Below are 13,683 nucleotides of genomic sequence, written 5' to 3' on the forward strand. Positions count from 1 at the left end.
AAATTCAAAAGCTAGCAGAAGGCAAGAAATAACTAAGATCAGAGCAGAACTGAAGGAGATAGAGACACAAAAAATCCTTCAAAAAATCAATGAATCCAGGAGCTGGTTTTTTGAAAAGATCAACAAATTGATAGACCACTAGCAAGACTAATAAAGAAGAAAAGAGAGAAGAATCAAATAGATGCAATAAAAAATGATAAAGGGGATATCACCACCGACCCCAAAGAAATACAAACTACCATCAGAGAATACTATAAACACCTCTACGTAAATAAATTAGAAAACCTAGAAGAAATGGATACATTCCTGGACACATACACTCTCCCAAGACTAATCCAGGAAGAAGTTGAATCACTGAATAAACCAATAACAGGCTCTGAAATTGAGGCAATAATTAACAGCCTACCAACCAAAAAAAGTCCAGGACCAGACAGATTCACAGCCGAACTCTACCAGAGGTACAAGGAGGAGCTGGTACCATTCCTTCTGAAACTATTCCAATCAATAGAAAAAGAGAGAATCCTACCTAACTCATTTTTGAGGCCAACATCATCCTGATACCAAAGCCTGGCAGAGACAAAACAAAAAAAGAGAATTTTAGATAAATATCCCTGATGAACATCGATGCATAAATCCTCAATAAAATACTGGCAAACTGAATCCAGCAGCACATCAAAAAGCTTATCCACTATGATCAACTGGGCTTCATCTCTGGGATGCAAGCCTGGTTCAACATATGCAAATCAATAAACATAATCCAGCATATAAACAGAACCAAAGACAAAAACCACGATTATCTCAATAGATGCAGAAAAGGCCTTTGACAAAATTCAACAGCCCTTCATGCTAAAAACTCTCAATAAATTCGGTATTGATGGAATGTATCTCAAAATAATAAGAGCTATTTATGACAAACCCACAGCCATTATCGTACTGAATGGGCAAAAACTAGAAGCATTCCCTTTGAAATCTGGCACAAGACAGGGATGCCCTCTCTCACCACTCCTATTCAACATAGTTTTGGAAGTTCTGGCTAGGGCAGTCAGGTAAGAGAAAGAAATAAAGGGCATTCAGTTAGGAAAAGAAGAAGTCAAATTGTCCCTGTTTGCAGATGACATGATTGTATAATTAGAAAACCCCATGGTTGCAGCCCACAATCTCCTCAAGCTGATAAGCAACTTCAGCAAAGTCTCAGATACAAAATCAATGTACAAAAACCAGAAGTATTCTTATACACTAATAACAGACAGAGAGCCAAATCGTGAATGAACTCCCATTCACAATTGCTTCAAAGAGAATAAAATACCTAGGAATCCAACTTACAAGGGATGTGAAGGAACTCTTCAAGGAGAACTACAAACCATTGCTCAGTGAAATAAAAGAGGACACAAACAAATGGAAGAACATACCATGCTCATGGATAGGAAGAATCAATATCATGAAAATGGCCATACTGACCAAGGTAATTTATAGATTCAATGCCATCCCCATTAAGCTACCAATGACTTTCTTCACAGAATTGGAAAAAACTTCTTTAAAGTTCATATGGAACCAAAAAAGAACCCACGTTGTCAAGACAATCCTAAGCCAAAAGAACAAAGCTGGAGGCATCACGCTACCTGACTTCAAACTATACTACAAGGCTACAGTAACCAAAACAGCATGGTACTGGTACCAAAACAGAGATATAGACCAATGGAACAGAACAGAGCCCTCAGAAATAATACCACACATCTACAACCATCTGATCTTTGACAAACCTGACAAAAACAAGAAGAAATGGGGAAAGGATTCCCTAGTTAATAAATGGTGCTGGGAAAACTGGCTAGCCATAAGTAGAAAGCTGAAACTGGATCCTTTCCTTACACCTTATACAAAAATTAATTCAAGATGGATTAGAGACTTAAGTGTTAGACCTAAAACCATAAAAACTCTAGAAGAAAACCTAGGTAATATCTTTCAGGACATAGGCATGAGCAAGGACTTCATGTCTAAAACACCAAAAGCAATGGCAACAAAAGCCAAAATTGACAAATGGGATCCAATTAAACTAAAGAGCTTCTGCACAGCAAAAGAAACTACCATAAGAGTGAACCGGCAACCTACAGAATGGGAGAAAATTTTTGCAATCTACTTATCTGACAAAGGGCTAATATTCAGAACCTACAAAGAACTCAAACAAATTTACAAGAAAAAAATGAACAACCCCAACAAAAAGTGGGCAAAGGATATGAATAGACGCTTCGCAAAAGAAGACATTCATACAGCCAACAGACACATGAAAAAATGCTCATCATCACTCGCCATCAGAGAAATGCAAATCAAAACCACAATGTGATACCATCTGACACCAGTTAGAATGGCAATCATTAAAAAATCAGGAAACAACAGGTGCTGGAGAGGATGTGGAGAAATGGGAACACTTTTACACTGTTGGTGGGACTGTAAATTAGTTCAATCATTGTGGAAAACAGTGTGGCAATTCCTCAAGGATCTAGAACTAGAAATACCATTTGACCCAGCCATCCCATTACTGGGTATATACCCAAAGGATTATAAATCATGCTGCTATAAAGACACATGCACACGTATGTTTATTGCAGCACTATTCACAATAGCAAAGACTTGGAATCAACCCAAATGTCCATCAGTGACAGACTGGATTAAGAAAATGTGGCACATATACACCATGGAATACTATGCAGCCATAAAAAAGGATGAGTTCCTGTCCTTTGTAGGGACATGGATGCAGCTGGAAACCATCATTCTGAGCAAACTATTGCAAGAACAGAAAACCAAACACCACATGTTCTCACTCATAGGTGGGAATTGAACAAGGAGATCACTTGGACACAGGAAGGGGAACATCACACACTGGGGCCTATTGTGGGGATGGGGTAGGGGGAGGGATAGCATTAGGAGATATACCTAATGTAAATGATGAGTTAATGGGTGCAGCACACCAACATGGCACATGTATACATATGTAACAAACCTGCACGTTGTGCACATGTACCCTAGAACTTAAAGTATAATAAAAAAAAAAAAAGCTTTACAAAGTTTTATCAAAAAGCAAGCATTTTTCTTGAAATACAGATCATAATGCTTACATCAATATCTCCTTGAAAAGGTAAAATTAAACTGAGTTTTTATCTACATAATCACAGATTTCAGAATAGAATAATTTGCATGAAGTTTATTTTACTGTTTTGAATTTACATAAAGGAGTACACAAAGTCATGAGCTCAAGGTTAGAATAATATGACAATATTCATGTTTACTTCCCAGACATTTTGTGACACCACTGATTCAAGAGCTCATATACCTTAAAATTCATTCATGCATATTTTCAACTATACAGTTTATTGAAGCGGGTATGATAAATTATGTTATTTCCATTTTAAGTGTTGCTCTGTGAAATGAATATGGTACATAATTTTGGAGATGACACTGGTAATTAGTTCAGAGAAGCAGCAGAACCTACATAATTTTTAATACATGGTTGAATTAAAAGAGTGTTTAAATAACACTTCAACATTTATTTCCTTATTTATTATACAAGTGGACAAAATGTACTTTATAATCATTAAATTATCATTATGAATAATTTACTGGTCCTGAAAACAGGTAAACAGAGTCAAGAAATCTACCTTAACTACCTGTATAGTCAACACTTTCTAAAATGTTGCACCTTTCAATTATTCAAAGCCTACTTGTATATAATTGGCTTTATTAAGTAGTACATTTTTGTTTGATGATTAACTCAACACCAATCAGATAAAATTGAATGCGAGTAAATAATGTCAAAATATCATAATAATGTATTACTTTGGTGACAAATATCTTTTTTTTTAACAAGGCTTAAACATGTTTTTTTTCTTTCTTATTTTGTTTTTAAATTCTGTCATAGCAAAACTTTTTTTGCCAAATAGAAGCACAGCTTAATTAGTTTTATCTAATATTTCTTTGTGAAGGACACTATTTTGTGTTGAGCTAATCATTATTCTAGGATTAATGGATACTATGATAATAAAAGGTTATTTACTTTGTATTAAAAAAAAAAGAAAAAATAATCCATGGTTCAATTGGGATAAATAGAAAGCACAAAAGAAGGTAACCAATTTAAACTCAAATATATTATAATTACATAAAATGTGACAGACGCTACAGTAACGTTACATACATTAACATTACATATATTAACTACTACACTAACAGATGTAGATAAAATACAAAGACTGTCAGACTGGATGTTTTAAATCTATATTCAGTTTACAAAAGATACAACTAAAACAATGTAATTTATATTTTTCTAACACAATATTCTATTTCATCTATATTTTCAAATTTTTGGCATAGAGTTATATATGATATTCTCTTTTTTAACTTTTTAAACTGCCTTCATATTTATACCTATATTCCAAATTTTGCATAATTTTCTTAATGAGACTTACCAGAATTGTGCCTACTGCGCTACTTTTATTATTAGCTTTTGTATTGTTACATTTCTTTAACATCTACATTGCTGTAAATAACTCATTTATTTCTTTTCTGTTAATAATTTCTTCTTCTTGATTTCCTAAAGTTTTACTGTCATTTTCTAAGTTCTCAAATTTAATGCTAATTTAGTTTCCACACTCATCTTCCTCCCTCTCCCTGACTCCCTCCCTCCCTCTCCTTCTCCTTTCTTCCTTCCTAATACAATTTTGTTTAACTTTTAGTGGTTGCTCTAGGGATTATAATATGGATCTTTCACATATCACAATGTATCTTGAATTAAAATTAAGCCACCATGTCCAATAGTATAATTCTGTTTACACCTCCTCATTCTCTGTGCTATTCTGGCCATGTATTGCACTTCTACATATGCTACAATTCCTATCATTCCTTGACATTATTGTGTTTTTAAATAATAAGACTCAATTGTCTTTTGGAGAAATTTTTTTAATAGTCTTGTGTTTTTACCCACATATTTACCATTTCTAGTGCTCTTCCTTCCTGTGCATCTGGGCTTCTATCTGGGATCATTTGTCTCCAACCTGAAGCTTTCTTTGATATTTATTACCATGTAGGTCTTCTAGATACAAATTCTCTCAGCTTTTCTCTTTTACCATCTTTTTGAAGTATATTCTCACTGAATATAGAAATCTAGGCTGAACTTTCCCTGCCTCCCAGCATTCTAAAGCTGGCATTCTCTTGTCCTCTGACTTACATTGTTTTTGATGGAGAGTTAGCTGATATTCTTATTGTTGTGCATCTGAATGTAATGTGTTTTTCCCCCCCACTGTCTGCCTTTAAGATTTTCTCATTATCTTGGGTTTTCAGCAGTTTGAATGGGATGTACATATGTGTGATCATTTCTGTACTTATTCACTTAAAGTTCACTGAGTTTCTTGAATCTATGGATGGATTTTTAATCAATTTGGGGAAGACTTAGGTCATTAGTTCTTTAAATATTTCCTCTTCTGGATTCAAATAAACACAATTAGAAATGACAAGGGGGAATATTACCACTGACCCCACAGAAATATGAACAACCATTGGAGAGTATTATGAACACCACTACGCAAATAAGCTAGAAAATCTTCAAGAAATGGATAAATTCCTGGTCACATATACCCTCCCAAGACTGAACCAGGAAGAAACTGAATCCCTGAATAGACCAATAACAAGCTCTGAAATTGAAGCAATAATAAATAGCCTACCAACCAGAAAAAGCCCAAGACCAGAAGAATTCATAGCTGAATTTTACCAGATATACAAAGAAGAGCTGGTACCATTCCTACTGAAACTATTTCCAAAAATTAAGGAGAAGGGACGCCTCCCTAACTCATTCTATGAGGCCAGCATCACCCTGATGAAAACTTGGCAGAGATTCAACAAAAAAGAAAACTTTAGGCCAATATTCTTGATGAACATTGATGCAAAAATCCTCAACAAAATACTGGCAAACTGAATTTAGCAGCGGATCAAAAAGCTTGTCCACCACTATCAAGTAGGCTTTATCCTTGGGATGCAAGGTTGGCTCAACATATACAAATAAATAAATGTGATTAATCACATAAACAGAACTAAAGACAAAAACCACGATTATCTCAATAGATGCAGATAATGCAGCTACTGAATAAAATTCAATACCATTCATGTCAAACCGCTCAACAAACTAGGTATTGAAGGACCACACCTCAGAATAAGAAGAAAGATATTGAGGTATTGAAACCCACAGCCAATATCATACTGAATGGGTAATGCTTCCCTATTTTTTTTTTAAATAAACCTCAACGTTATTCAGCTGATGTGCTTCAAAAACAATGGATGTAAATCCAAACCAATTCCCTATTCCCCTTAAAAACTGGCACAAGACAAAGGATGCTCTCTCTCACCACTTCTAGTCAACATAGTATTGGAAATCCTGGCCAGAGCAATCAGGCAAGTGAAAGAAATAAAAGGCATCCCAATAGGAACAGAGGAAGTCAAACTATCCCTGTTTGCAGACAACATAATCCTACATCTAGAAAACCCCATAGTCTCAGCCCAAAAGCTTCTTAAACTGATAAACAACTTCAGCAAAGTCCTAGGACAAAAAATCAATGTGCAAAAATCACTAGCATTCCTATACACCAACAACAAGTCAAGAACTGAATCAGGAATGAACTCCCATTCACAACTGCTATAAAAAGAATAAAATACCTAGAAGTACACCTAACTAGAGGTGAAAGATCTCTACAAGAGGAACTACAAACCACTGCTCAAAGAAGTCAGAAATGACACAAACAAATGGTAAAACATTCCATGCTCACAGTTAGGAAGAATCAATATCATTAAAATGGCCATTACTGCCCAAAGAAATTTATAGATTCAATGCTATTCTTAATAAACCACCCTTGAGATTCTTCAAAGAACTAGAGAAAACTATTTTAAAATTCATGTGGAACCAAAAAAGAGCCCAAATAACCAAAGCAATCCTAAGCAAAAATAACAAAGCTAGAGGCATCACACTACCCAACTTCAAACTATACTATACAGGGCTACGTAACCAAAACATCACGGTACTGGTACAAAAACAGACACATAGACCAAAGGAACAGAACAGAGAACCCAGAAGTAAGACCATACACCTACAACTATCTGATCTTTGACAAACCTGACAAAAACAAGCAATAGGGAAAGGATTCCATATTCAATAAATGGTGCTGGGATAACTGGCAAGCCATATGCAGAAGATTGAAACTGGACCTCTTCCTTATACCATATACAAAAATTCATTCAAGATGGATTAAATACTTAAATGTAAAACCCAAAACTATAAAATAAAAACCCTGGAAGACAACCTAGCAATACCAATCAGGACAGAGGCAGGGACAAAGATTTCATGATGAAGACACCAAAAGCAAACTCAACAAAAGCAAAAATTGACAAATGGGATCTAATTAAACTGAAGAGCTTCTGCACAGCAAAACAATTAACAGAGTAAACAGACAACCTACAGAATGGGGGAAAATTTTTGCAAACTATGCATCTAACAAAGGTCTAATATCCAGCATCTATAAGGAACTTAAACAAATTTACAAGAAAAAAACAAACAACACCATTAAAAAGCGGGCAAAGGACATAAACAGATACTTTCCAAAAGAAGACACACATATGGCCAACAATTATGTGAAAAAAAGCTCAGCATCATTGATCATTAGAGAAATGCAAATCAAAACCACAATGAGATACCATCTCACATCAGTCAGAATGGCTATTACTAAACCCCCCCCCCCAAAAAAAAATAACAGATGCTGATGAGGTTGCAGAGAAAAAGGAATGCTTATACACTGTTGGTGGGAGTGTAAATTAGTTCAACCATGGTGGAAGACTGTGGTGATTCCTCGAAGACCTAAAAACAAAAATACCATTTGACCCAGCAATCCCATTACTGGGTATATACCCAAAAGAATATGAATTGTTCTATTACAAAAACACATGCATGCATATGCTCATTGCAGCACCATTCACAAGGGCAAAGACATGTAATCAACCTGAACGTCCATCAATGATAGACTGGATAAAGAAAATGTAATACATATACACCATGGAATACTATGCAGCCATAAAAAATAACGAGATCCTATCCATTCCAGGGGCATGGATGGTGCTGGAGGCCATTATCCTTAGCAAACAAACATAGGAACAGAAAAACAAATACTACATGTTCTCCCTTATAAGTGGGAGCTAAATGATTAGAACATATGGACACAGAGGGGAACAAAACACAGCGAGGCCTATCAGAGGTGGAAGGTAGGAGGAAGTAGAGGATCAGAAAAATAACTGAGTACTAGGCTTAATATCTGGTGATGAAATAATCTGTACAACAAACCCCCATGACACAAATTTACCTATGTACCAAGCCTACACATGTACCCCAGAACTTAAAAGTTAAAAAAATGTATTTCCTCTTCTCTTCCTCTGGGACTCAACTATATGTTATAAATTGAGTGACAGTATCCCACCAGTTTCTTACATTTTTCCAATCTTTTTTTCCTCAGCTTCGATTTGAATGATTTTGATGGATCAGTTTTTCAGTTCACAGATCCTTTCTCTGTTTCCAGAATGCTTTTAAGTCCTTCAATGAACTATCCATTTCAAATACCGTATTTTAAGATCTAGAATTTTTACTTGGTTCTTTTCCATTTTCACTGTCTTCAGAATTCCCATTTTGTCCACCTTTTGTACACCATTTCCACTTTGATATGTTTATGACAGTTATTTTAAAGTTCTTGTTTCTAATTTGAACATCTGGGTCATCTGTGGGTTTACTTCTATTGACTGCTTTTATCCCTCCGTAAGTGGTAATTTTTTATTGTATAAATGGACATTATAAATGATAGAGACTCTGGATTTTTAAAATATCTTCCTCTAAAAAGTGTTCTTTTTTGGAAGGCAATTCCTGGCAGATAATGTTCGTCCTATAGAGGCTTCGTTAGAGGATGGGTCTCTTGCAGTTTCTGTAGAACATGGTCCTTGCTCCTAAATTGGCCTTTCTGGGATCTCAACTGAATTCTGGGACTATTTAATGAGATCTCTCTGCTTTCGCTGAGTCAAACTCCAGGAACTCTGAATTTGGCCTTCTGAATTTCCTGGTCAGCTCTCAGCCCTCCAGCGTCTGTTCTCTGTAGTTTCTCCTGGAGGTTTACCATGTCCACACACGACTTATTTTCAGCCAAGAACCTGAGTAGAATACCTACATAGATTTCTGGACTCTTTATCTGCTATTCCTTTGTCTTTAGAACCCCGCTCAACAAATTCCAGTCTCCGTAGGGGTACTAAACTGCCGTCTCTGCTGCCTCCGCTCGGCGTCTGCTGCCTCGGCTCGGCGTCTGCTGCCTCCGCGCACCAAGATTGCCACACTCTTCTTGGGTTTCACTTTGCTGTGCAGGAATCGCTGCCAGATAAAAAGCTGCTTAAATGTGGAGCTCTCCGCTTGTGCGTCCCTTCTCTTTAGAAGTGCCAGGCCGGGCGCGGTGGCTCAAGCCTGTAATCCCAGCACTTTGGGAGGCCGAGGCGGGTGGATCACGAGGTCAGGAGATCGAGACTATCCTGGCTAACATGGTGAAACCCCGTCTCTACTAAAAATACAAAAAACTAGCCGGGCGTGATGGCGGGCGCCTGTAGTCTCAGCTACTTGGGAGGCTGAGGCGGGAGAATGGCGTGAACCCGGGAGGCGGAGCTTGCAGTGAGCCGAGATCACGCCACTGCACTCCAGCCTGGGAGCACAGCGAGACTCCGTCTAAAAAAAAAAAAAAAAAAGTGCCTCCCTCCACTTTCCATTGTCCCATGCCAGGATATAGTTTCTTCATGTATTTTTCTGTTTCATAGCTGTTTAGAGCAGACGAGTGAATCCAATATCAAATATTCCAGCATGGCCAGAACCAGAAATTCGCTGCTGCTCATTCTTCAGTGTGAGTTTTTATATAACTTTCCCAGCAGCTTTCTGGAACAATAAGTTAAATCCACTACCCATGTGTTTTCAGTTCTTAGTTTGTATGGATTTAAAATTTTTTAACCTAGATCTATGTTGTACATTTTAGCAAATTAAAGTCCTAAAATGTATGCAATGTAATTTTATTTTATCCTAATTATATACTATATAAAGTCAAAAATTTCTACAATGGTTAAAACAAAGTACTTTTTTTACTCTCACCTGTATTAATCATGGTTTTGTTGTTTTGTTGTTGTTTGTTTTGGTTTGATTATTTTTGAGACAGAGTCTCACTCTCAAGCTGGAGTGCAGTGATAGGATCATGGCTCACTGCAGCCTCAAACTACTGGTTGCAAGCCATTCTCTGCCTCAGTCTCCGGAGTTAACTAGGACTACAGGTACATGCCACCACACCCAGTTAATTTTTTAATATTTCTTTTGTAGAGATGGGGTCTCACCAGTTTAGAACTCCAGGCCTCAAGCAATCCTCCTGCTTTGGCCTCCCAAAATGCTGGGATTATAGGTGTGAGCCACTATGCTCAATCACATTTTGTTTTAAGAGAAAAAAAAAAGCTTCTGTACGTTATGAAATTCTGGCATCTTAAAAAGCTTGTTGAGGGAGAGACTTCCCCTCCCAGTGTTAGAGTGCTAGAGACAGCAAAGGCTTAGCAGAGAGCATATCTTTTAATTGCAAACTAACCAATCCCAACACTGTAGCTCCACCCACCATTTTTTGTTTGTTTGTTTTTGTTTTTGTTTTTTTGTCTCACTCTGTTGCCCAGGCTGGAGTGCAGTAGCGCCATCTCAGCTCACTGCAAACTCTGTCTCCCGGGTTCAAGCAATTCTCTTGTCTCAGCCTCCCAGGTAGCTGGGATTACAGGCATGTGCCACCACACCCAGCTAAGTTTTGTATTCTTGGTAGAGATGGGTTTCACCATGTTAGCCAGGCTGGTCTCAAACTCCTAACCTTAAGTGATCTGCTCTCCTCAGCCTCCCAAAGTGCTGGGATTACAGGCATGAGCCACCGCGCCCAGCCAACCACCTACTAATCTAATTCTCACACATTTCCTTTGCCCTAAATTATCCCAGGGCCAGGTATTAGAAAACTAGAGACCATTTCTATAACCCAAAGACCCCTGAAATTATTCAAACTAGCCAATCCTAAACGGTTTTCCTGCCTTACCTTCCCCTCAGCAATCCCCAAAAGGCCTAGATTCTTCCCTCACTCCTGTCCTCTGCCTCCTGACCATTCTGATACTTCCCCTGTGTCCCTCAGTGGTGTTTCATGTCCCCTACTCTCAGAGAATATAACAAATTCTTTTTTCAATGACAGTACCTCTCCATGTTTTCATATAGTCATACTTCTGTAAATTAAATCCTGGGTACAATAGTAGAATTCCACCCCACCCACCCCCTAATTTCCACTCCTCAGAAGCTGCCTTTTCGACTTCTAAATAAATTTCTCTACGTTTTGCCTTCCTGTTTCTAAGTAACATGCTTATATTATTCATTGATTTTTTCGTTTGAAATACTAAGTATTAACTGCATATTGTGGAAGAAAAATATTATCTCTCTATTCTCCCCCGACAGTTTTCATACTTCTCGCCATTCCTCCAATATATTCTATAACATACATTTTTGTTAGATTGTTAGTGTTTGTATTAGTTTATATGTATAACTATCATTCAGAGTTTAACAATATATTACAATAATTATATTTCCTTTCCTTTATCATTTTTCAATTTCCCTGTAGTTAACATGTATCTTAATTTTTTGTTTCTTTGCTTGCTTGTCCAATTTTCTGTGTAATTATTAAGTCATTCTCAAGCTTTCTATTAAGAGTTCCATTAAAACTGCCCTTTTCTGAGATCCGGCCACTGCACTCCAGCCTGGGCGACAGAGCAAGACTCCATCTCAAAAAAAAAAAAAAAAGAAAAAAAAAAAACTGTCCTTTTAATGTGCTCCAACTAACAGTACCTATTTAAATAAATAAAGGAAAAAGATTTTGACTATGCTAATGAAGATAAACACCTTACTATATACTTTACATTATTTTCAAGTATTAATGTTTCAAATTTTATTTAAATGGACATATATCCCCCAAATTCTTGAGAATTTGCCAGTGAAGCTTAGGAAAACTATTTGCAGAGTAAAACAAACAGTATGTATTGCCTCGAGCAAAACTATTCCTTGGTTTTTTTTTTTTCCTTAAAAAAACAAACAAACAAAACCCTATGCTTAAAAAACTGTCTTCACAGTGTGGCAATTCCTCAAGGCTCCAGAACTAGAAATACCATTTAACCTAGCGATCCCATTACTGAGTATATACCCAAAGGATTATAACCATGCTGCTATAAAGACACATGCACACGTGATGTTTATTAAGGCACTATTCACAATAGCAAAGACTTGAACCAACCCAAATGTCCATCAATGATAGACTGGATTAAGAAAATGTGGCACATATACAATTCATGGAATACTATGCAGCCATAAAAGGATGAGTTCTGTCCCTTTGCAGGGACATGGACAAAGCTGGAACCATCATTCTGAGCAAACTATTACAAGGACAGAAACTACCACCGTATTGCCCTCACTCATAGGTGGGAACTGAACAATGAGAACACTTGGACACAGAAGGGAACACACAATCGGGGCCTGTCAGGGGTGGGGCTGGGGAAGGGATAGCATTAGAGAAATACCTAATGTAACTGATGAGTTGATGGGTGCAGCAAGCCACCATGACACATGTATACCTATATAACAAACCTGCACGTTGTGCACATGCACCCTAGAACTTAAAGTATTTAAAAAAAAAACAAAAAACTGTCTTCACTACTCAATGCTTAAACAGATAACGTCTGAAAAATAATATAGAGCATACAGAAAATGCTTTAGGATTCCCCTAAAATTCAACTAATGTAATAAATAATTGGACAAATCAATGAATCCTGCAGCTGTATGGAATAGTGTCATTCTTTTTTTTTTTTTTTTTTTTTTTTGAGATGGAGTCTAGCTTTGTTGCCCAGGCTGAAGTGCAGTGGCACAATCTCAGCTCACTGCAACCTCTGCCTCCTGGGTTCAAGTGATTCTCCCGCCTCAGCCTCCCAAGTAGCTGAGATTACTGGTGTGCACCACCACGCCCGGCTAATTTTTGTATTTTTAGTAGAGACAGGGTTTCACCATGTTGGTCAGGCTGGTCTCAAACTCCTGACATCAAGTAATCTGCCCGCCTCAGCCTCCCAAAGTGCTGGGATTGCAGGCGTGAGTCACTGAGCCTAGCCATTTTTTTTTTTTTAAGTTTTAAGATACATTTAAGATTCTAATAAGCCTAACTGTAAGCAGAAACATAGTAAGAGCTGGCGTGTGAGGCAGTTTAATGAAGTGTGGTCTGAAACCAGAGTGCCCACACTCCCAGCTCAACCACTTACCACTTACCAGCTCCATGACCTAAGAAAGGTCCTTAACCACAGAGTGCCTCAGTTTCTTCATCCGTAAAATAAGGATGAGAGAGAGAGAGAGAGAGAGAGAGAGTGTGTGTGTATGTGTGTGTGTGTTTGGGTTGTAATAAAGACTAAGTTAATCCATGCAACAATACTTAGAGAGAGACAAAGGGGAATAGAACAGGATAGAAGAAAAGGAATGGGAAAGGAGATGGGAAAAACTCTAAGGTGGAAGACAGTAGATGGGAAGAGAAGAGCAAGATAGAGATAAATACA

At 37.3% G+C, this 13,683-nt stretch overlaps 1 protein-coding gene across 9 annotated transcripts in view; it reads right to left on the bottom strand.

Moving 5' to 3' along the window:
- C2CD6 (C2 calcium dependent domain containing 6) overlaps positions 1-13,683 on the bottom strand; it is a 176,813-nt gene that overhangs the window by 147,624 nt on the left and 15,506 nt on the right. Inside the window, exon 1 of one of the 9 annotated variants that reach the window (XM_021923878.2) lies at positions 8,507-9,508. The exons of the other annotated variants lie outside the window; for them this stretch is intronic. The gene's annotated coding sequence lies outside the window, so the exon portion shown is untranslated. Of the gene's footprint in view, positions 1-8,506; positions 9,509-13,683 lie in introns of those variants that run through there. 9 annotated transcript variants of the gene reach the window in all.

This window comes from Papio anubis, chromosome 10 (genome assembly GCF_008728515.1).
Source record: "Papio anubis isolate 15944 chromosome 10, Panubis1.0, whole genome shotgun sequence".
Classification (NCBI taxonomy): Eukaryota; Metazoa; Chordata; class Mammalia; order Primates; family Cercopithecidae; genus Papio; species Papio anubis.